General features: G+C 40.2%; 1 long non-coding RNA gene across 1 annotated transcript in view; it reads right to left on the bottom strand.

The window, feature by feature from the left end:
• The window catches only part of LOC122174434 (uncharacterized), a 59910-nt gene that overhangs the window by 32686 nt on the left and 4791 nt on the right, over window positions 1-22433 (bottom strand). The window contains exon 2 of the long non-coding RNA XR_006176224.2: window positions 21859-21946. This is a non-coding gene — a long non-coding RNA (uncharacterized LOC122174434). The remainder of the gene's footprint in view (window positions 1-21858; window positions 21947-22433) is intronic.

A 22433-nucleotide genomic window follows, 5' to 3' on the forward strand; every position in this document is an offset into this window, starting at 1 on the left:
GTTGTAAGAAAAATTTTCATTTGAAGAAAATTTAATTGTGCTACCTATTGCTGCTAGAATTGTATTTGATAGCCGAAAGAAATGTCAAATCTTCTTTGGGGACTCTGGAAGAACTAACAGGGCCTCCTAATAAAGTCTGCAATTATACAATTATATCCAATTTATAAGTAATCCAAGGGAAAAAAAATCCTAAATCTCAGTTCTTGGGCAAGGAACAAAGAAACTTGTCTTTGTAATGTATCAGTAATCCCTATTATGTGCTACAGTAGTTTGAAATGTCATCCTTGTATGAATGACACCATTTACATCCAAGAGCTCATCTATATTTATCATTCAAAACAAGTTAAAAACAATTTTTGTACACTTCAGATGGCTCCGTATTTCATCATCCTCTGCTGTATCTGATTCTACAGTCCTTAATCAAAAGCTTGAAGCTGTATGTATAGTCACTTTCATGTGTTTCAGTCCACAGCGTTCCTTCTTTAAAGCCACCTTACTATACATAAAGGCATGGCTGCTTGTGATCCCCATCCCATTAGAATAACGGACATTGCCTTCTATGTACCGTGTGAATGGAAAATGTATCCTTGAAGAACTCATCCTCAAGCTGTGTATCATCCTTTTTTTCATTCTTCCTGTTAAATTTCACTTGATGAGAAGAGAAATAGTAGGTTTTCAGTATTACTTGGCTCAAACATATTTGAATTAAGACAGGTACCCCAAAGGTAGATCAATTTTCAATCAACTTCACCATAGAACATCATTAAATACTTTATGATTAGTTTAATTTGCTTCTATCTAATGGATTAAAACATCTGCTGGAATTTATTATTACTACAAAAATATATCTAAGTCAGTACTGAGTTGATTGGCCCTCACTGTCGGATGCTTAAAGACATTGTTTTACTTTAGTGAGCTTTTGCAAAGTTCATGTGAATTCAATTAAGGTAGTTTAGCATTTATCAGTCCAGTTATTTGCATAAATAATGGTATCATAGCAATAACAGAGTAGTGAATAGGAGAGTTATGATAGCCATGGGACTTCCATAATAATCTCCTGTTTTCAGAAATGCATAGCTATAATTGAGGAAACCTACAAAATGTGTTCTGCTATTATTCGTTCTGATTTTTAAATGAATTCACTTTGACTCTGCTCACAACCCAATTGTGTTTTCTTTCCAATAATGTTCTAGCAAATGAGTTCACTAGCAGAAACATTAATTGAAATGGTGATTTTAAAGTAAATATTAAAGAACATTCATGGAAAGAAAATTTTGAATTCCAAATTCAAATATTCAGACCAGATGTGATTTTAAGAGTTAAGATCGACTGGAAACAAGCATACAACATGGTGTATGTACCCTTCCAACAGGTTTTAATACAAAATTTGATACAAAATTTTAAATAGTTACAATTAATTGCTTACAAAGAAGCTACAGGCAAAGAATTATTTGCAAAATCTATTCAGCAAAAGATTAAGAAAAATAAGTAGGTTTAAAAAAATCATGATTGTTTTGTGGACAATTCACAAATGGAAGATGATGTGAAGTCATTGATGAATGTTTGATTAGGAATTGCTCACCAGATGTTCTTACAACTTTCTCAAAAGTGCAACTTTAGGCTTGACATTTTTCTGCTTGGTCTCAGCCCACAGGTAAATTTTTTTGAAAAATCAGAGCAAGACCCAGGAAAAGTAAAAAAATGGTAGACCCCCATTCTTTCTTAAACAGCAATCTGCGAATTTCTAGGAACACTATTTTTCAAAACCTTTCATGCAAATTTGGTATGCATTTTCTCAGTGCATAAAAGACACAATGGCCCATGCAAAACAATAATGATAAAGTACAGCGATTCAAAGGAAAGAAGAAACATGGAAATAAGCAATAATGCCTAAATGGACCCTGGGTAGATAGTAGACTACTAACTAGATATGAGTTTGAAATACAACATGACAGCAAAAAGACAATTCAGTTTTGTATCATATCAGAGTGTTCATGTCATGAATATCATATGACTGCAGAAATAACACTTGTAATATTATGCTTGGTTCCATGCATGTCATTAATAAATTAAAAAATATTAAGAAAATAGAGGGAGTCCCTGGAAAAATGACAAAAATGATTAGAAGAAATGAAAGAGTGAATTGGGACTAAAAGTATAAAATACTCCAAGAAAAGCTATATTAAGCACACACAAATCCCAATGATTCCTAACTCTCAGACTTGAAAAGTGGACATGGAAAGTGAGCAAAAGAGATCATGAACACTGTCAAAGCAAACGCCGGGCTTTTATTTTAAGGAATGTTTGCAAATACTTCTCAATATTCCTCTGTCTCTGTTACAAAGGAAAAAGCTTCTGCAATGGCTCTTCCCAATGGCAGCCCTACATTGTACAGGTTAACTTAACTGGCAGAAAGCAACAGAGGGTCCTGTGGCACCTTTGAGACTAACAGAAGTACTGGGAGCATAAGCTTTCGTGGGTAAGAACCTCACTTCTTCAGATGCAAGTAATGGAAATCTCCAGAGGCAGGTATATATCAGTGTGGAGATAACGAGGTTAGTTCAATCAGGGAGGGTGAGGTGCTCTGCTAGCAGTTGAGGTGTGAACACCAAGGGAGGAGAAACTGTTTCTGTAGTTGGATAGCCATTCACAGTCTTTGTTTGACACTAAACAAAGACTGTGAATGGCTATCCAACTACAGAAACAGTTTCTCCTCCCTTGGTGTTCACACCTCAACTGCTAGCAGAGCACCTCACCCTCCCTGATTGAACTAACCTCGTTATCTCCACACTGATATATACCTGCCTCTGGAGATTTCCATTACTTGCATCTGAAGAAGTGAGGTTCTTACCCACGAAAGCTTATGCTCCCAGTACTTCTGTTAGTCTCAAAGGTGCCACAGGACCCTCTGTTGCTTTTTACAGATTCAGACTAACACGGCTACCCCTCTGATACTTAACTGGCAGAATCATTTACGGAAGTATCTTTTAATACAACTCTGCATGGACATTAATGTGCCAGTTAATGGCAAACTTGATTCCATAGGTTTTCAAAGTAGAGAATCAAATGCAAGAATGTAAGAAACAATGTGTAATCTATAAATAATAAATCCATTAATTAAAAATCATGGCTTAATTGATCAGGCCTGTCTCAGTTAAAAAGAATGTAAACTTCATATCTTAAAACCATCCTATATCATCTGTAGGCCTGGCAAAATTTGATTTTTATTTTTGATATTATCCATCATTATAAATGTTTATTTTTAAGCATTTTATATATTTTTATATATTTAAATTTTCATAGTTGTGGGCAATTATGGGGGGTGGGTCATTCAATGGGGGTGTTATACAATAATTACTTAATTATAGTAGATGCTGAAGTTCAAAAAGTTTTAGCTTTACAACTATTAAAACACAAATTGACACTAATTGTCAGAATCACGTCATAATATACAAAGTAAATATCCTTAAATCAAACTCTAAATTCTTAAGCAGCAATTTCCTTACTCTATCTATACATTTTGATTATTATTGAGGGAAATAATAATATTTGTGTTTATAGGGTGAAATGGATGTTTACTAACATTTACCAGTAAAATTCTAATACTTCCAAGCCTAATGATGTTCCTAAATAGTTTTCTCAAAGAAAAGCGTGTATATTCTGGATCCAGTCATTCCCATCAGACAGAATACAGCAAGTTGTGAGGGGAGGCCATGTCTACACAGTCATGTTATATCAATATAGTTTGTTCGCTCTAAATACAGCAATTTAATTGTAGTGAACTGAAATGTGTCGATACCACTTTGTTATGGCACTTTCATTGTTAATCACTGCACACCTCAGCATTAGTCTGAATTAATCACTCAGCATTCTGGGCCCACATCCCATGGTGTATTGTTCTGCTGCTCCATTGTGTGCTTTATGTTTTTTCATGTGGTACATTCTGGGATGAATACTAGAAACTAGAGGAATTCTGGGACTTGGCATCAAAATAACAAACTCCCATGATTCCTCATCTGGCATTTATTCATTTTGTCAGCACTATTTTCAAATTGGTGTCAGGAAGCTTGGAGGCCCCAGTGATAATCATGACAATCACTAATCTGAACAGGATGAGGCTTATGCATTTTGAGTTGCACAAGCAGGTGGATTTGGCTCTGCAGTTTCATGCAGCTCATGCTGCTCTGGCAATTAAGCTAATGGTGGAGCAGGAAGATGAATGCAGAGCATTTATCTGAAGCAGCTTTACTCTGTGGAGCACTGATGCTGGGCTCTGCCAACTACTAGCAACTAGTAGGACAGGGTAGTGATGCAGAATTGGGATGACCTGCAGTAGTAGCAGAACTTCAGGATGACAAAGGCTATTTCCCTGCAAATCTGTGCAAAGATCATCCTGGAGCTGCAGTGCACTTTATGTTCATAAGTTTGAAGTTCATAACAGATAACTTAAGGCAAAGACAGGGTCATAAAGCTTGGCAATGTGCCAGAGGTTATTGACTGCTTTGAAACAGATCACGTTAGCAAACTGTACTAAGAGCTATTGATGGGATACATGTGCCTATTCTTTGCTCCCCCCACCTGGCCAAATGCTCAGGAAGGTTATTTCTCAATTTAGTTTATAAAGTTTTATTAACTATCCTTAACATTAACTAATAGTAGAGGATAAAAGAAGGCAGAAAATGGTATTAGACTATGTTTTGGCTAACACAAACTAGATAAATATCAGAGGGGTAGCCGTGTTAGTCTGTATCCACAAAAACAATGAGGAGTCCAGTGGCACCTTAAAGACTAACAGATTTATTTGGGCATAAGCTTTTGTGGGTAAAAAACCCCACTTCTTCAGCTGCATGGAGTAAGATAGTTTACTGTCCTTTTTCCTCTGTAGAAAAGTAAAGTGTGCATTGTAAATGGCTTGTCTCATTTTTGTAAAGTCCAGCCACGTGGAAGGTTGTGTGGAAGGTTGGTTTTGTATGAGAGTCTCCAGGTTTGAGAGCTCATTCTTGACTTCTCCTGTCTGCTGTACAGGATGCTGATCAGGTGGTTCCTCAGTTTCTTTGAGAATGTGTGGCACACTCTCTCACAATAGTCAGTGTAGTATGTCGATTGCAATGGATTTTTTACCTTCAGTCCATTTGGTATGATGTCCAGCTGTTTGCACTTGGAGAGGAAGATGATGTCTGTCTGTATCTGTGCAAGTTTTTTGATGAGGTCGATGGATTTCCACTTCATAAGGCGAAATTCAGTGCCTTGCATGGTGTCAGGTATCAGAGGGGTAGCCTCCATGCTAGACAATTGGTTGGAATAACCATTCAGTTTTCAGAATCAAATCACAATAGAGAAAACCCTTGTACTCAAATACTATCTTGGGAAGGTGACTTTGTTTAGCTTTTTGACTATGAATCCCTTAGAATATGGCTTCATTTGTGCCAATTGGTTATCAACTCTAGAAGGTGTCTGGATCTATAGTAGACAAGCCCTTTGATCTAATTCCCAATGAAATATATTAGCCCCATGGTCTGACTGACATTTCTAACTACCTAAAATAAATTCCTACATTTATGACAGACTGTATAGCTTGAGTGTAGATCAAAAATCTTGCACACTTGATCTCATTTTACGCCTATATACACCTAAAACTTGAAAGGCAGTTTAAAACCATTAACTATGGTAGGCACAGTGTTCTATAATCCTAGTTAATAACAGTCACTTGTTTAGTTTTAAGGCTATTTTACAACAATCTTGATTGAAACCTGTTACAAAACCAAGAAACACACACTAACTCTGACAATCTTTAAAACACATACACAAGCATGTCCACTTCCTTACTAATTAGGTCCCTAGTTTCAGGAAGTGGTCAATTGATTGATTTGGGGAATCACCCAAGAGAAAATCTCTGTGTTACTTATCACCAGATCTTTGCTCAGCTGTCAACTTTCAGGTCAGTTATTGTTGACAGCAGGAGCTGATGCTGCAAACAGGTGGTGCAAAGGATGATCATGACTATAATTTTTTTCCCCCTGGTGGGCTAGCAGGCAACCCAAATTGCTGCAAAATAGAAAGAAACAGTTAAAGGTGCCTTCTGAGGTAGGTACTTAATGTCACCAGTAGGACTCCCACATGGCTGGCTCAGGACATCAGTCTTCTGCCCTCTGGGTGTCTTCAGCTTTGATGAAGTGATGTATTGAAGGAAATAGGCCATTTTATCCCTTTTCTGCTGGGTGGTCAAACTTTTGCTTCTTTTTGGAGGTACCATCTAATCAGGGAATGAGACATCAGCTTTTGAGTTCTTGAAACTGGGACTAGAATTTTCCAATGTCTTTGTGCAACACATCTTGTCATACCAACTTGTGTAAGACAAGTTAGGTCATAGCTGTTGGTACAACCATCTTGAGACATACCTTGGACAATGGTTGGTTTGCTCTGGTTAGCAACTTACTGTCACAAGTTGCTTTCCGTGGGTCCCTTTGCAGTGCACTTCTTAGCCGTCTTTGCAGTTATGCTTGCTCATGTTTCAGTTTCTCCATCAATGCTCTGCTAGCTGCTGAAATGTCTAGTTGAAAGTTCATATAATGTATACGAAGGGCCTCCATATTCCTTCATGCTCTTTAAACTCATTTTAGCAATCCACTATACATTGCAAAGTCACTTCAAGAACTATTGTTCTCTAGCAAGCTGAAACAGCTGCATAAATCTACCATTTCTGTTCTCCTTGTTTTAACAACAATGTCAGGACCTTGGTATGTATGGCTGAGCTGAGTCTGTGCATTATTAATCAAACAGTTACATTGCTGATTATTCCACACTGTGGTTGAGTGGCCTTATAAACACACAATGAGATTTCAGTTTGTTTTATCTGCTGCCTCTTTCAGCACAGGTGTATTTCATTAACTTGATAGCATAAACATTCTTGATTCGAAACATTAGTCTTACTTTATCACTGAACTAAAAGAAATCAATAGAAACTCAATCCCTTTCTTTCCTAACAGGATTGCCTATGAGGTAAGCCTTGTCATTAAAGTTTAAAATATTTTGACCAAAGCTGTATCACTTAAAGTTGACTTCCCTTTTATATACATTTTAATTATAATATTAGGTTCCATTATGTCCCCCATTTTACTGCTGTATCTGGCACATCATATAATATCAATGTTTGATATTAATTTAATATTAATTTTAATTCATTTACTTATTCACAGACGGGGGGAAAAGCTGCACCTGCAGCAATTCTGAGCATCCTCAGATTATAGAAAAAATATAGCTGTTAGATCATAGGTTTTGTATTTCTTAGGCCTCTGTTCTATCTTTTGTAAAAGGCTGAACAATTCTTAAATAGTAAAAACTCATAACTTTGGTCCTTAGTTACTACAACTCCATCCCAAGGGGCATGCACTCCATTTTGATCGTTTCAGAATGCTCCAGGAAAGCGTCTTTATCCACAACTTCACCTTCAAGGCCCTCTGTTGTGATAAATTAAACACTTCAGAGAACAGATCTTCTCTAGCTTTTCCCCCTTGAGATTTGACAGCCTCCATGTGGTGATAACTCCCCACTTTGCACAGTTACAGGTGCTAAGGGAAATCAGAAAAAAACCACAAGTACTTATTATTCCACTCCTCCTAGTCTCCATGCCAACAATGATAAAATGTATCTTCTCCCATAATTGTGGAATGTCATTCTCATCTCTTCCCACTCTGAAGGTAACACATCTCTTCAACATGGTAACATGTTTTATAACTTAATTCTCCATACTATAGGGCCTCTGTAGCTTTATGTATGCTTGACATTTTTGTAAATGTAGTTTGGGAGCTGTAGGGTGGGAGGTTCAAGTCTCTTTTCTTTTTAGGGTGGCTGGTTGGGATGGAGGGGGAAAAGCCGGGGAGAGGTTAATAATTGTGTGTGTACTTCTGCAAGCTGTCCCAGAATTGAAGGATAAAATCTTAGGCGAATCACTAGAAGATACAGAAGGGTCCTGTTCAAAAAGGCAATTGGCAGACTGGGGAGATATATATGCCATTACCCCAGCTGATGAACAAGTGGAAGGCAAATACTTGTTATATGGAGAACATTGAGAGAGCTGCTTTGCCATTCAATCTTTGTGTCTAAATTGAGCAGTATCTTTGCTTTCAGTTCTACAGGTCAGCATAAAGTGCATTGCAACATTAATAGAATTCTGTATCCAAATACGTTATAGTGCTCTAAAATATCTAGGTATTTTGAAATGTCTCTGTTGCCTGAGTTGGGTCATTTACCTCATGAACACTAAACTCCTGTAAAAGCTGAGAGTGCTAATGAAACTGTGAGCCAAGTACCATTTCCAATGATTTTGTAATCTTTCTGTTTCAGCGACTACAATAAAGGTGACTTACATGCGATGTAGTTCTTTTTTAAAGGACATCCTGACATCTCGGTGCTGACAGTCTGAGCAAAGAGTGTAGAGGGTGGGGAAATTTCATTGTGGTTCATAGTGGGAGGGAGAGCAAGCAGGAAGCAGCTTGATATGGAGAGGTGTTCAGATGCAGAAAGAGTAGCAGGTGGTTGTGGGATTTAATATTGCAGAGATATAAAAATATAATGCTGGATGGAAGGCAGTTAAATGCTGAGCAGGTGGAGAGAGATTCCTAGGCCCCACATGTCACTGGACAGCCTGTTTCAGGGGGAAAAAGTAGTTTAAAATCACCCTATGCGGTTGTATTGTAATACAGAACATAATACTTACAGGCACCGCTCCCCTTTGAAGCAGTTTCAGCCAGGATGCTGGCTGTGCTCTCTTCCACAGCGTTTTCTGTATAGTTGTTGGCACAGGGTTCTTCTGTGTTGTCCACTCCTGCCTCATTATTCAGTTCTTGACTGCCCTGGTAAATCTCCTCCTGGTTGGACCCCCTGGCATGCATGGAGTCAGGGGAGCAATCAGTGGTTTCTTGGGTGCTTGCCGTACTCTCTGCAGCCCTGTCCACTACAGCAACTTTGGATTCAGTGGTGGCATTGCTTGCTCAAATGTGGTCCAGTTCCACATAAACAAATATTCGCTGCACCAGGAAGATAGACATTGACTCTATAGAACAATGTGGGAGACCCAAATTAAAGTCCCTGCTCCACTGACTAAATACATTATACAAAGTGGAACAGCTTCAACAGGAGAGTCAGAGAGCCCCACACAGACTTTCCCATAAGCCAGAGGTTAGGGAACTCCTGTGGGAGACCTGAGTTACTATTCCACATCTGGCAAAGGAGGGATTTGAATCTGGGTCTCCCACATGTTGGATGAGTGCCCTAACCTCTGGGCTGTTGGATATAAGGAGACCACCATCTCCTCAGTTTTTCAGGGAAAAACACCGACCTGGCTTTGATGCCCAACTCCAGGAGAGGATTCATGGCTAAGAATCCTGCCCAGAGTTAGGCACCTAATTCCCTTTGTGGAACAGGGCTTAGGCCACACCTCTCTCCTCAGCATTTCCTTATGGCTAGGCTAGGTGGCTCCTTGCTCAGCATGCTGGCATCTGTGAAGCCCTCTTTTAGGCACCTATCTTTTCCTGACATGGAGTCGTGAATTCCCCTTGGTGGCAGGGCACCTAGAAGTTAGGCACGGCAGCACTCAGCCTAAGTCCCCCTTGTAAATCCAGGCAGAAGTAACTGTAGTTAGTGTGATATAACATTGCTGAGGAAACACCTCTAAAACCACCTCAGACATAAGGGCTGCAAGACTGAATATTAGCTATCCATCCCCCCTCTTTAATGTACACAGGAGAGTGCTCAGAAAGCTAGTGAGGCAGTGATGGTGCTTAGTTCTACCTTGCCATCTCCTCAAATTGTTGACATTTTTGTGGGGATTTTGACCAGCTATACAACTGATAATAAAAAATGTGGATGAATTTTCAAATTGGAAATAACAGTAGAAAAGATTTAAAAAAAATCTCCTAGATTTTTTAATCATCTTTAGTTATTACTGTTTGGATTGTGGCAACTTCTTGAGCTTCTCAACAACCATTGTGCTAGACGTGGTACAAACCTACAACAGAAGGGTAGTCCCTTCCCTAAAGAGCCTACAATCTGGATATAAGAGGAGAGACTGTAGCTGTGGCTACAACTAACAGCGATGGGAGCTCCAGGTAACAGTCAGATGATTAGGATTCATGCGATAAATAGTTCTTGAGGCTACTTCTGCAGCATGGACACAGCTGAACATAAAATAGTAAATGGAACAGAGCTAATATGCCTCATCATAAATGTTGCTGACATGAGCATTTAATATGCAACAACAACAACAAAAAGTGTGTGGTAATGACATTATAATGAGTAACAGGAGAAATCGGTTCATGCTGTCAAAGGTGTTCTAGATGCCAATTGACTGTAGCAGCTTAGCCATTGCTTCCAGTTGATCTCTTTAGAGCAGACATTTTGCATCGCTACATGTAACCCTTCAGAAATGTTCAACGTCAGTGATTTTTCTGGTTGGTAACTGAACGGGTTATCGCTGCTGTTCACTATCTTACTTTGACTTCGTATGAGCTGGAAACAAGATCAGCGAAGAAAACCAGGGTAATGATAACAACAGATGGCACAGAGAGAACGATAGCTCTGAGCCGTAGCTAGCATAACACTCAGAACACCTACTCTACTCTTTTTTTTTTTTAATTGTAATAGGTAAATGGGAAAAGTAGCTAAAATTAATGGCTGGTTAAATGGTTGGTTAAAATACATAAAACAAAAGAATCACAGTGTGTTACCATTGTGAAATTTAACATTGTGACACCAACGAGCAGTTACAGGCAGTCTGACTTCAGAAGTATTTGGGCAAAATAATATAGTCCAGTGATACATTGCATTGTTTTCTCAGCTGGCGTGATATGACATATGATTTTGCTTATGTGGCAATTTGACCAGATGTGACCACATTACTAAGCACAGATGTGGTTATGTTATCTCACAATAACAATGAAGATAACATGTCATTCATCACTTTTTTTTATAAAACCCATATAAATATGTCTGCATGGTGTATTTATGATATATGTCTTTATGTAGTTTTTATGTGACAAAACACAGTCTGGACCTACATAATTTCCGGCAGTACAATCACCAGTCAGCATTCCAAAATGAATGCCAGAAGGCCATCAAATAACTCAGCCAAGCTTGCCATCCATCTGCCCACTCACAGTTAGCAGAGCAGGCAGATTTTATCTTTATTCATTACAATGTTCTGTAAATATAAAAGTCTTGTTTAGTTTTTGTAAGTAATGCTAGTGCAGATTTTTTTATGTTGATTTCTTCCTAGAGTAACATTATGTCAATTCCAATCAGTAAAAATAAATACAACAATAAAAATCATTTTTATAAATATATTTTTGCATTAAATTTCCCCCTAAATAATGGCAACAGTGTATCCAGTGGTAATATATAAACTGTAGCACTTTTTCATCAATTGTTACAAAAAATCTTGGCTCAAATGCTTTGTTGATAGAATTGTTTTGCCAGCATTAAAAATAGTAAAGCTGTAGAAGAATCATTTTCCAGTAAGAAGAATTTTCATTTTGTTAGCAGTCCAGTATGACTAACCACCAGCTGATGATTCAAGGATTGGCACTTGAAAGAAAAGGAAACTGGAAATGCCGGACTTCCTTTGTTGTAGGAGCAGTAGTGATCTGTACGCTATGTATAACCTGTATGCTCAAAAGGTCTGTTACACTTCCCCCACCCCCCTTGTCTCCTCTCCCTCTTTGAATACCTGTGAAGTGGCTTTCCCCCTCCCCTCCCTCCTGGAATGCTTGTGGGATGAATGGGCTGCTTAAACAGCTGGAAGATCAAAAGAGCTCCCAGATAGACAAGGTGTCTGGGATTCTAATTAGGCAGCACTCACACACCCAATGCATGGACACTGCATGGACACTGGCTGAGGTGGAGTGTGACCAACCAAACGCAGCCCAGTCATCTCTAGTCGCAGGCCATGACACTCTGATTAGGCAGCACTCACACACCCAATACATGGACACTGCCCGAGGTGGAGTGTGACCAACCAGATGTGGCCAAGTCATCTCTAGTCGCAGGCCATGAGGAGCAGGTCCTTAAAAGGGGAAGGGGCCATGTGCTCAGGAGTGCACTCACAAGCTTGTACCTCCCGTGAAGGCCCTTCGCCCTGACCGCCTGGCCAGTGGTTCGCTGCATTGCATTCCATCGTGCCTCAGGAAGACATACCTTCATCACACCATCCATCGCTGTGCTGTGGGACATTTACCTTAAAGGATCGCAACATCTCCAGTGCTGTGCCTGTCCTGGGAGCATGAGTATGCAAGTGTGAGTGTGACACCCTCCTCCCCCTTCTTTTGCACTTAGCTATCAATGTAATAAATGTACTGCTTTCTGCCAAACTCTGGGTGGTTATTAGTCCTCCCTAAGCTTACTAGCTGACCCAATTTCGGGTAACATCCTCTACTTTTTAAAAAAGTGTGTGTCTATATAACAATATTAAAAATAGAAATACATTTAAAAACGTATCAGTGCTTTGTTCAGTATACTTTGGCTATGCAAAAACATTAAGAACTGCACTCAGCCACACAAATACAGCATGCAAATACTGAGTGGGTGTTTCAACTGAAGTCAATGGGAATTTCGATATTGACTTGAATGGGGCCAGGATTTCACTTTTGGGCCATCAGTGTGAGTTCAACTTTAGCACCCAGTAGTGGGTAATGGAAAGCAGAAAGTGCAATGCATTCACTGGATCAGAGGCAGTCATAGTGTCTCTGGTACTCCAGACTATATTTCTGTTTCATCCTTTGAAAGGGTGTACCATCCTCTCTGCACCAGTTGGGTTCCGGTCCTTCCCTTACAGCATTGAGAAAGCTATCACCACTATAGTCCTGGCCCTCCCTGAGAGTAAGAACTGAGACTGTGCTTGGCACATGCAGGATCGCAAGGTCCTTTCCTCCCCTGACCCTTGGAACAACCTGACCCTTAGCCTCCCCTTTTTTCCTTCTTTGACTCCTTTCTTCCTTGTTTTATTCCACTAATTTTGGTCCTGTCCTGAGGACTGGCCCTTGTTTTTCTGTGCACAAAGCAGACTCTATGGATTTATTCCCCAAGCCATGTAACACATTGTTAGTATACTGTAAGCTATTTGGGGCAGAGAATGGCTTTTTGTTAGGTGTTTATACAGTGGGGCCCTGATCCATGACTAGGGTTTATAGGCAGTACTCCAATGCAAATAAATTAATAACTATACATCAATAATGTTATTACTATTTATCATCTTTCTAAATAAAACTACAGTCCACCCAAAAGAATCAGTCATAGAAACAAAACATCACCATAGATAGGTTTGGAAGGCTTAGATTTTGATCAGTAAATGTCAGCAAAGTTGATTTCACTGTACACACACAAACTGATGAAAAAATATTTCCATCAATAACAGACATTTACAGATAGGCACAGTAAGAAAAATGCTGCTTGAAAACTTATTAGCGTTTGATCTGAGGATATTTACTTCATATATTTTGACATTCAGTGTTGACAATTTGTGTGTTAAAGGTTATGAAGCTTTAACTTTTTGAATCTAGGTGTCTGTCATTTAATAATTATTGTCTGCCCCCCCCCCCGATGTGTGATCCGTATAATTTCCCACAATTAAAAACAATTAAATAAAAATTGAAAAAAAATGTTTGAAACCCATAATTTTGTGCAGTGTAAAAGTTTAAATAGATTAAAATTGAAAAAAAAAAATGCTTAAAAATAAACATCAGTGTAAACCATCAAACTTATATAAAAAAGCCTTGAATTCTGCCAAACTTACCCACAGAACTTAGACAGGACAACAGAGGGCCCAGTCCTGTTTCTGGTCATATTATGGAAAAAAAGAATTACATTTTCTTCTCGCTTCTTTATTATACCTATATTTAGTTCAGATTGTGCTGCTTTTGGAGATGTATTAGGGGCAACTGACTCCCTGCATCTTTTCAGAGGTAGGTGTATTAGAGTAACCTGCTATGTGGCATTTAAAAACAATACACACTTAGGACTGTGTTCCTACAGGATTTATACAGGAACAACTCTCACTGAAGTCTATATGAAATACTGTTATTCTGAGAGGTAGTGGTGACTGCATCGATCACCAACCTCTTTGAGACTGGGTGTAAATGTACCCTTCAATTAACATAACTGTCAGGATGTTATTCGGAAGCCCCCCACCCCCTTTGACCTAAGACAAAAGCGGGTTATGAACCAGGTTGGGAGTTTGGGCTGAATCACTGAAGGGGGTTGGTTGATTATTGTTTGTATTTTATTTGTGCATATATGTGTGTGGTGGAGCGGGGAAGGCAGAACATACAGAAACTGAGAATAGACTAGAACAGAGAGAGAGAGAGGCAAAAAAAAAAAAAAAAAAAAAAAAAAAAGGCAAGAAAACCAAGCAGTAGCCAGTGAGCAGTTTGACCCTGGAAAAAGCTAGAAAAAGAACTTTTGGGGCTGTTGGCTAAATTGGTTTGGAGCTGTAAGCTAAGAAACTGCTCCTTTTGTTCTTGGTTGCATTCAGAGAAGCAGGACTTTATAGATTCCCAGTAAATAAACAAGATTGCATCAAAGAAAAGATCAGACTCCATCAATTTCTGCTCCCAGCTGGAATATGCTTGGGTCAAAAAGGGACAACAATATAGTTTGATAAGAGGTGATGGAACTCTATGCAATTGGCATGATGGATGGAAAATATATCTTCATGATTTCAGTTTCTCTAAATAAGGATAAATTATTTATTCAACAGTTGCTTTATTTTCTTAAAATACTGTGAAAAGAAAAAGGAAATCTTTTTGTGGGGGAGGTGGAGGGCAGTGCTAGGTGTAGGAGCTTTTTGCTGTTGTCAGCAGAAAATAATTCTTATGGGTTGTATGCCGACTGCCATTTCTCAGCTGAATTTGAGATATAATGTGACATATGTGACTAAGATTTGGTTGATAGTCCTGATATGAAAGTATTGATCCTCAGGTTCAGAACAGCATTGCTGCAAGCTCTCGAAATTTACAGCCAGTTCTAAGTGCAGGGAGTCATCTTGTCCTCACAGACTCACAATGACAGCCCACTTTAATTTTTCTTTAAATATTTTATGACCACTTGTTTTTTGCTATCCAGTGAAGTTATAGCTGATGCACTAATTTAGGCTTTATGTTGAATAGAGGCACATTACTCATGAATCATGCATTCCAGATTAATTAAATCAACAAAGCAAGCAGTGGCTTGGTTTACATTCAATGAGGTACGCTTTTTTGGGATTTAAAGATTCTTTGTCTTGCTGAGCATTTCTCCAAGACAAATCATTTACTGAATTAAATTACTTAAAAGAAGATAACCATTTCCCATGCAGATCACTTTTTAAGTAATGAACTTAATCATTGGGCAAAACAACCTACTTTATGGAAAGGTACATGGAGATCAAATCCTACAATTTCACTATCAGAAAAGAAGTTGAGTGATTCCTGTCTACTTACATTACACAACATTTGTCATCTTATCTGAAAAATAAGTTATATGTTCACTAATTTTTCCTTTCCAAGAGATCTCAGTTATCAATTCCTGTTACCTATTAACTAACTTAACTGAATGCATCCTTGAAAAAGGACATAATGTAATTAACTAGCAATTAATTAGTAGTGAAAAGTTTATCGGTTTTTAGGGTTGAATTTTCAATTTTAGCTGTGCACAACTGGGCACACACATGTGCACATGGATAAGTTATTCACACTTTTAATAAAACCCCTGGAATGAGGTTTTATGGACCCAGGGCCTTCCCACTATGTCTTAAGTAGACAGAGCTGTGGGACAAAGGAAACCACTACTGAGGGAGAGGGCAGATAGCAGCCTGTGGTTTTGGAGAGAACCCCCTGCCAATTGGCTAGGGCCCAGGTCTGGAGCCTTGATATGTGGGCCAGTCAAAGCTCCCCTCCTCTCTCAGCCAGAACGAAACAGAATGTGTAGCAACAGGATTGCTGTGGTTCCTAGGCCTCCATTGGCCTCAAAATATGCTGGGTAGGTGGGTAGAATATAAGCAGCTCTCTCCCTCATAACAAGAGAAACTGGAGTGAGCTGTAGCTACTGGTAGCCTCTCCTAGGCAAAGGGAAACTCCACCTTGTTTGTTTTGAACGTTGGCTGGCAAATGTCTGGGGAGTGTCTGGATCCGCAGCAGGAACACCAGGGGAGAAGAAACCCAAGGGTGGGACCTTCGCTCTGTATTTTAACACAAGGCTTTCCCTTTCTTTGTCTAAGGCCTGGTCCCCACTAAGCCCCCACTTCGGACTAAGGTACGCAAATTCAGCTACGTTAATAACGTAGCTGAATTCGAAGTACCTTAGTCCGAACTTACCGCGGGTCCAGACGTGGCAGGGAGGCTCCCCCGTCGATGCGGCGTACTCCTCTCGCCGAGCTGGAGTACTGGCGTCGACAGCGAGCACTTCCGGGATCGATCCGGGATCGATTTATTGCGTCTTAACCAGACGCGATAAATCGATCCCAGAACAGCGATTGCCTGCCGCCGGACCCTCCGGTAAGTGTAGACGTACCCTTAGGCTTTGTCACCAGACTCAGGGGAGGGAGGGTACTTTGATTTAAAAACAGCTACACAGGTGTGGCCTTTTGTAAACATAAGTTTGTGCCCCCACCCTTAACTCCCCTCACTTGTGTGTAAATTAACTGTTTACAAATATATGTATGAAATTGCAGGCACCTTCTTTGAAAATCTCTTAGTTTCTCACCTGCATGCAAATATCCATACATAGACTTTATATATAGAACAATATCTTCGCACCATACTGATTCTGGGCTGCTGTATGGCCCAGTGAGATTCCTGGCATAACTCAGACATCAAAAACAACAAGGAGTTTGGTGGCACCTTAAAGACTAACAGATTTATTTGGGCATAAGCTTTCGTGGGTAAAAACCTCACTTCTTCAGATGCATAGAGTGAAAGTTACAGATGCGGGCATTATGTAACTTTCACTCTATGCATCTGAAGAAGTGAGGTTTTTACCCACGAAAGCTTATGCCCAAATAAATCTGTTAGTCTTTAAGGTGCCAACAGACTCCTTGTTGTTTTTGTAGATACAGACTAACACGGCTAATCCCTGATACTTCAGACATCAAAGTTACAGCAGCCAGTCCCAGCTTCCTGATAGTAGCAGCACTACCTAGAATCTCCACAATGCTATGCTTTGCAGCCTTACTCTCTTTTACCTCTGACAGGACCCTCCCACCACCACCTCCGGACTCACCCTCAAAGGCCCCCAAAACTGAGATTGCAGCAGGGGCCTAGTAGTGCAGCATGAACTGCCTTGCACAAAGCCTGCACCAGCCACTGTCCAGTTTTGGGCTTTATTGGTCATTTTATGACACCACAGCATAACAAAGGGGCCATCTGAGGGGTGAAGCTTCCCCCCCACTCCAACATATTACATGCTGTGGACTAGGGAGGAAATGCACACTGACAAACACTAAGCACAGACATCCTTAAAGAAATCTGTCAAGTGTTCTTTCATAGATTCATAGATTCTAGGGCTGGAAGGGACCTCGAGAGGTCATCAGATCCAGTCCCCTGCCCTCATGGCAGGACCAAATACTGTCTAGACCATCCCTGATAGACATTTATCTAACCTACTCTTAAATACCTCCAGAGATGGAGATTCCACAACCTCCCTAGGCAGTTTATTCCAGTGTTTAACCACCCTGACAGTTAGGAACTTTTTCCTAATGTCCAACCTAAACCTCCTTTGTTGCAGTTTAAGCCCATTGCTTCTTGTTCTATCCTTAGAAGCTAAGATGAACAAGTTTTCTCCCTCCTCCTTATGACGCCCTTTTAGATACTTGAAAACTGCTATCAAATCCCCTCTCAGTCTTCTGTTTTCCAAACTAAACAAACCCAATTCTTTCAGCCTTCCTTCATAGGACATGTTCTCTAGACCTATAATCATTCTTGTTGCTCTTCTCTGGACCCTCTCCAATTTCTCCACATCTTTCTTCAAATGCAGTGCCCAGAACTGGACACAATATTCCAGTTGAGGCCTAACCAGCACAGAGTAGAGCGGAAGAATGACTTCTCGTGTCTTGCTCATAACACACCTGTTAATGCATCCCAGAATCACGTTTGCTTTTTTTGCAACAGCATCACACTGTTGACTCATATTTAGCTTGTGGTCCACTATAACCCCTAGATCCCTTTCTGCTGTACTCCTTCCTAGACAGTCTCTTCCCATTCTGTATGTGTGAAACTGATTTTTCTTCCTAAGTGGAGCACTTTGCATTTGTCTTTATTAAACTTCATCCTGTTTACCTCAGACCATTTCTTCAATTTGTCCAGATCATTTTGAATTATGACCCTATCCTCCAAAGCAGTTGCAATCCCTCCCAGTTTGGTATCATCTGCAAACTTAATAAGCGTACTTTCTATGCCAATATTTAAGTCGTTGATGAAGATATTGAACAGAGCCAGTCCCAAAACAGACCCCTGTGGAACTCCACTTGTTATACCTTTCCAACAGGATTGGGAACCCTTAATAACTACTCTCTGAGTACGGTTATCCAGCCAGTAATGCACCCACCTTATAGTAGCCCAATCTAAGTTGTATTTGCCTAGTTTATTGATAAGAATATAATGCGAGACCATATCAAATGCCTTACTAAAGTCTAGGTATACCACATCCACTGCTTCTCCCTTATCCACAAGACTTGTTATCCTATCAAAGAATTTGAACTATGTTCTTTCATTTTTTCTTTGCATTGAAGCCTGATGTGGCTCTAACTTGAATAATCTCATCACACAGAAAGACAATGGAATTTTTAAGAACTACTGAGTGCTGATTTTTATTGAAGATTGGCACTTATGTAGTATAGGACATTCTGTAATTGTGATGAATTCATTGACAAATTCATGACTTTCAAGTACATATGTCTTCAGATGTGGTGTAGTAGTTTTGTATTTCTTTAAGAAATCACGAAGGTGGAATACTGTTGAACTCACGGTGTTTTCCTTGCTAAAAGTGTTTTTATTTTGAGCAATATTTTGATTAATTCATTTGATTAATTAGTTTGGCCTTACAAACAATACTGTATCAAAACAAGCACTACACAGTGCAAACATGCCACAGAGACATAAAAAGATTGGTAACCGTTATGTCCTACACCTACAATAAGGTTTACTAATTTAGACTCATTTCATTTTTGTTAAACATCTTAGATATATCCTTCACACTATCATTTTTTTCCCCTAGCGTAATGCATGCTTCCATGCCATAGATGTTTGGGATGTGTGTTCCAGATGCACTTTCAGGCTGCATGATTAATTTTCTTGTGTCTTTTGAACCCCATGCCCATCTCATTGTTTAGAAGATATATTGTTACCACCCAGAAGAACCTGTGATATTATCTGTGATAATACATCAGAATTTCTGCACCACTTTGCATTTTCACATGACAGTAATACATTCCTAGACCCTATTAATTTTATACTCCACAGTTCATTACAGTGGCTCCTGTTTAAACTAATACCGATAAATTAATAAGGGGACTAATTATTAGGCTACATGAGATGGCAACATTTTCATGACACAGAATCCAAAGACTAAGTATTGCAGAAGAAACATTAAATTAGAGCTAAACTCTGACCAGAACCCTGGCTCTTGGTTTGCATCTGCAGCGCCTCCTGCTGGTTTCTGTCGGGAATTAGCTCGTTCAGCTTCCAAAGCGCCCTCTGCAGGCTGGTGATCTGCCTTACCGCTGGCCCCCATGTCCCTCCCAGGACCCCAGTGCCCCTTTCTCTGGGGTGCTGCCCCTCTGGCAGTAACCCCTCAGTCTCAGGGTCGCCCCGCCCAGGGGAACTCCCACCCCCTATTCCCACCTTGCCCCAGTATAAGGCTACTTCCAGTCACCAACTAGCCCCCATTCCCTGGGGCAGACTGCAGTGTATGCCACTCATCACTGGCAAGGGGGGTTTGGGCCTGTTGCCTCTGAGCCTTGGGCTGTCCCCTACAACCCCAGTACCTGTTTGGCCTTATACTAGGCTGCAGCCTGGGGGGTTTCCAGGCCAGAGTTCCCCAGCTCCCTTAGCCTTCCCCCAGCCCTGCTCCACTCTAGGTACCTTATCTAGCTCCCCAGCAGCCAGGCCCCCCTCTCTCTCTGAAGGCAGAGAGAGACTGTGTGCCTTTACTCCTGGCTCAAGCCTTTATAGAGCCAGCTGGGCCCTGATTGGGGTGTGGCCCCCAGCTGAGGCTGTTTCCCCTCGCTGCTTTTCTCCTCCCACAGCCCTCCTCCAGGGCTGTTTTAAACCCCTCAGGGCAGGAGCATGTAACCACCCTGCTACAGTGTGCAACTGTAATGCCAACAGACCCTGGTCGTTAGTAGGCAGGATTGAATTGGGGACCTCTGGAGCTTAGTGCATGAGCCTCTACCACATGAGCTAAAAGCCAACTGGCTGTTAGCTAAGGCTGTAGAGCAGATTCATTTAACTCTCTCTCTTTAAGTAGTCTCGGTGCCACTAGATGGGACAGAACACCACACTCAGGAGATGTGTGGTTTACACAACTCATCTCTCTCTATATATATAATTCATAGGGCTGAATATGAACAACCAAAACTTTAATGTTTGCATTCAGATTTTGAACTGCTGTATTCAGAAGTGTTCAGATAGAAGGTTTGGATTTGTGCATTTTAGAGATAAACAAGGTTTTAATTTGGTCCCATCTCTCACATGAGAGCTTTGGGAGTTATAAGATCTCTATCTCCAGTATAATTAGTAGATTTTAGATTAATATTAGTGTGAATGACAAAATCCCAGTCCATACTGGGGTTGTTTTTGGATACCAGACTGTTCTGAACACTTGTTTATGCTATAAACAGCTGATATGTTACCCACTGCTCACCTCTACTTTTGATTTGTTCAAGAATATACAAAGGAATAAATAATCTGCAGAGTCATAACAAGGAAAAACTTTAAATAAAAGGCAAAATCAATGAGTGTTAAAAAACCTGCAGAATCTACTGTCATAGAGTCTAAGGTCAGAATGGACCACCAGATCATCTGGTCTGACCTGTGTTACTCAGGCCACCTACACCACCAAGCACCCACAGTCTAAACCCAATAACTGAAATTAGACCAAAGAATTACAGCTCACAGGAGACTCGACTATTGTGTGCCACAGGCAGAAAATAGGAGGGACTGAAGTGCACCAGTGCCTGAGGCCACTGCAATGGCAGACAAATGATTAAGTGAGATATACCCCAGATAATCCTAGCAAGTGACCTACACCCACATGCTGCAGAGGAAGGTGAAACCTCCCCAAGATCACTGCCATTCTGACCTGGGGGGAAACTCCTTCCCAACCCCACGTATGGTGATCAGTTAGACCCTGAGCAAGAACCAGCCAGCCAAGAACCTGAGAAAATGCCTTGAGCCACCTCAGAGCCCTTCCCTCCCCAACCATCTAATGTCCCATCCACAGCCATGGCCATCCCGGATGCTTCAAAGGAAGGAGAAAAAAACTCCAACCCCCCCACCAAACAAACAAACAAACAAAAAAAGCCCAGAATGCAATGGGAAGGTGGGGAATCCCTTCCTGACCTCTGCAGAGGACTGGCTGAAATCCTGAAGTATAAATATAAGACAGTGGGTTTAAGCCCAAAGGTTGCTGAGCCCTGCTCCCTACCATCACAAGCAACTCCAGCATATAATCACACATAAATGTGTCCCTTTCTCTCTTAAAACTAATTAAGTTGTTTGCCCCCCCAATTCCTATTGGGAGTTGCAGACTATCCTAGTATAATCTTAATACTAGTAAGAGTTTCCCTTCATAAGAATTAGTTCTATTTCCATATCATATATACAAAAAAATTCTTACCAGTAGATTCTGCTGTGTGTGTGTGTTCGTTCTTTAAATCAACATCAATATCTTTTCTGCCATGTACATTGGCCAAACTGGACAGTCTCTACGCAAAAGAATAAATGGACACAAATCTGACATCAGGAATCATAACATTCCAAAACCAGTAGAAGAACAGTTCAACCTCTCTGGGTCACTCAGTAACAGACTTAAAGGTGGCAATTTTGCAACAGAAAAGCTTCAAAAACAGACTCCAAAGAGAAACTGCTGAACTTGAATTAATATGCAAACTAAATACCATCAATTTAGGCTTGAATAGAGACTGGGAATGGCTGAGCCATTACACACATTGAATCTATTTCCCCATGTTAAGTATCCTCAGACCTTGTCAAATTGTTTGAAATGAGCTACCTTGATTATCACTACAAAAGTTTTTTCTTTCCTGTTGATAATAGCTCATCTTAATTAATTAGCCTCTTAGAGTTGGTAGGGCAACTCCCAACTTTTCATGTTCTCTGTATGTGTATATATATCTCCTTACCATATGTTCCATTCTATGCATCCGATTAAGTGGGCTGTAGCCCACAAAAGCT

The sequence above is a fragment of the Chrysemys picta genome, chromosome 3 (assembly GCF_011386835.1).
Source record: "Chrysemys picta bellii isolate R12L10 chromosome 3, ASM1138683v2, whole genome shotgun sequence".
In the NCBI taxonomy this organism is placed as follows: domain Eukaryota; kingdom Metazoa; phylum Chordata; order Testudines; family Emydidae; genus Chrysemys; species Chrysemys picta.